The following is a 3,630-nucleotide window of genomic DNA, read 5'->3' as shown; positions in this document are numbered from 1 at the left end:
TTTTCGTAGTCACATTGTATACACATCTAAATATAAATGTTGGTCAATAAGAGATGCCACACACCCTTTAATTGGATAAAATGAGAGGAAACATAAAAAAAAATGACATAGTAACATCTATTTGGTTTTAGAGTAGTGTAACGTAATTTTTCTATAAATATGATACAAGCTGTATTCTTCACATGATGACTAAGAAATCTTTTAGTAAAACTCAGCAACAACAATAATAATAGAGATTAGAAAAATGCTTGTGTCACTAATATCACCATTGCAATACCCATGATCCATAGACAACTGCTCAAAAAAGAAAGCAAGAAACATTACTTTGAAGTAAAAGTTGTATACAACACAAAGTAAAATATTGGATCAACTCCATCAAACGAAAGCTAAAATATTGGATCAACTCCATCAAACAAAAGCTTGCCAAACTTGCCTACCTACTCTTGAAATTTGATAGAGATATTTATGACATTATCATCATCGTCTTAGTATACGTGTGCTTACATGAACATTTGTTGAAGCTATTTGGTATTTCAACAACATATATAGTAACAAAAAAAAAATTTAGAAACTTACTACAATGTAGTTGGGATGAAACCAATGACCACTATATATAAGAGAAAGAGAGATTGATTGGAAATTGGTCGTATGTCAAGTAAGGAATTGAAAGGCCAAACAGTAAAATAAAAAAATAATTTAGAAACTTGCTATAATGTAGTTGGGATGAAACCAATGACCACTATATATAAGAGAAAGAGACATTGATTGGAAATTAGCCGTATGTCAAGTAAGGAATTGAAAGGCCAAACAGTAAAATAATAAATTAGATATAATTTAATACTCATAATTGTATAGTAATTACTTTTAACGGTTGGAGAAGAAACAAATCTGTTTTTAATTTGGAATGCTTAATATTAACACATAATTATATTTCTCTTCCCTTATTTAAGACTCATTATGATATATAGGGGAAGAATTCTAATAATTGAGTAATTGCATTTAAATAAGGAGAGAAAACCCAAAAATCAAGGAAAAAGATAAATAGAGATGCTGGCATTTGAGGCATGCCACATCAGCTTTCTCATTCCCAGAATTATTTTTATATATAGATTATATATCACTTTGTACTTATCCGAATTGCTTTAATAAATAATTAGATCAAATCGTTCACAGTTTTAAGTTAAATACCATGCTGTTCTTGTTTTTTTTTTTTTTTTTCTGTTTAAAAACAGATTATCTAACTAATACCTAAGTATATTGGGTGAAAAGAAATTATAAATTGCATATTACCTAACCTTCTTATTAATTTAAGCTAGTGGTGCTTTATACAGAGTATATCATAATACTGCCAAGGCGAACCGCCTGATCCCATGAGAATATTATATTGATGAATATAGTAGCGCGAATACAGTGAATACAGTCGCATAAGAATTAAATAGTAATTATAGGAAGTAATTATGTATATGGTAGCTATAGAAACTTAATAGTCACTAAACAATAGTGGTTTTTGAAAATTCCTCATTTGTAAATGGTACAAAACAGCCCAACCTTTAATTATTGGCCCCGATTGTGCATATTTAATTTTTAATTAAATTTGAAATCCGAAAAGATTGTTAAATCGACGGGGTGTTGTTGCAATACCTTGGATACATCTTTGGGAAGCTAAATTTGAAGAGCTCATAAGAAAATTTGATATGAATTATGTTGGATTTTGGTGGTTACGGTGGTTTTATATTTGTGTATATCTACGTGTGTGTATATATATATATATATATTACATAAAGTGATATATAACAACCGAAACTTGTGTTGGTGATTGTTTGTGATTTTTTTGGGACGAATTTACACTTTGAAAGAGAACAAGCGTGAAATTAGGAGTTGAATATTCAAATTCTCCTATTTTTTAATTAGCTTGGTTATAGAATACCAAATCTTTTTAGGCTTATTTTGCCAAATATAATCGAAAACCAAAAATTGGTCAATTTCAGTTATGCGTTATCACCGGATGTCAATTAGTATGGTAAACGAGCAATGATACAAAAATAAGTGGTAGCGCAAAACTCAGCTTGAACCATAGACCTATTTCAAGGAAAAGGACAAGGACGTAATTTTAATAAATTATATAATTCCAATTTAATATTATTTCAATTTTGTTAATTAACACTTGATGTATCAACAACTACTAAAAGTTTTATATCTACCTATTGTATCTCCATCCCTTTCTTGTTTCGAAGGGAGGTATCCCCTTCTTCTTTTTCTCAATTTTGTGTGGTGACTACAGAAGAGTTAAATTTGGAATATTAGAAACAATATTATTTTTCTCTCTAGTTACAAAAAGCCTCAATATCTCATTCATGAGCTAATTAATTATTTCTCTATCAGCTCAAGATTTCATTTATCGAGACAAAATCATGAAAGGCAAGATCTCTTAGTCTTTGTAAACATCAAACGAAAAGTTAAAATAATCACATGCGGTAGGTCCGATTATTAATATTTTTCTATTCTGATTGGAGAATTCAAGGTGATAAAATTTGATTGACAAATCAAAAAGAGAGTGGATGTGCTACATACATGTCCTCCACAAAATAATTTGTTCACACAAATTTATTATCACAAACTTAAGTAATGGGTAAAGTTGATTCCGTGTGATTTATAGGTCACGGATTCGAATCGTGTAAGCAATCATTAATTAATATTTGTATTAGAATAGACTATCTATATCATACTTCTTGTAGTGCGGTCCTTCCCGAACCCTTCATAAATACGGGATGTTTTATGCATCGTGCTGCCAAAAAAATAAACTACTAGGAAAGAATATTTCTTCCCTTAAAAGTGGTCCATGAAAAATCAATACCAAAGATACTGCTTTCTTATGGTTCTATGAACTGCTTTTTTTGTGTGTGTATGTGTGGGGATACACTGTTCTTGGATGTTGAAGACAATTATGGTATTGAATTGGCAACTATGGCTTGAGGCCACAAAATCGATTGTAACTTGTTGACCAGCGAACTTTTCTTTTGAAAAAATAATGAACTCTCTTTATTGACAACAAAATTATTAAAATAAAGTCATTTCCATGTAAAAATTATCGGATTTAACTTTAGGAAGATCGAATCCTTGATAAAAGAAAGAGATGTTGCGTATGAATCACTTGCATATTTGTTACGAACCAAAATTCACAATAGATTGTGATAGCGTCTAACGCAGCTATGAGGCAAGCCAACATTGATTTATTAGTTTAATTACTCATTTTATTACTTTGAAATTACAATTTCCATTAATCAAATAGAATTTAAATGGTGAAATAATAAAAATTCCATGAACCATCATGCTAAACCTCTAGTAGAAACTCCCAAAATCTGATATCACAAGTGCATGAGTATTTTTTCTAAGGAATATAATAAATATACATCATCCGTCCCGAATGTAGTAAGGCAGAATAAAAATAGACAGTACAGTGGAGACTCGGTGGACTGTGGCACGTAGCCTGGAGTGCAGCTCACATAAAGTCGCCTCAACGGTGCGCCTACGCGCCAAGATGATCATCAAATGACCTGTCAGATCCTGCACATTTAGTGCAGAAGTGCAGTATGAGTACGTAAATCAACGCGTACCCAGTAAGTATCTAGC

This window comes from Nicotiana sylvestris, chromosome 11, assembly GCF_000393655.2.
Source record: "Nicotiana sylvestris chromosome 11, ASM39365v2, whole genome shotgun sequence".
Classification (NCBI taxonomy): Eukaryota; Viridiplantae; Streptophyta; class Magnoliopsida; order Solanales; family Solanaceae; genus Nicotiana; species Nicotiana sylvestris.
This window is presented reverse-complemented; position numbering follows the sequence as displayed.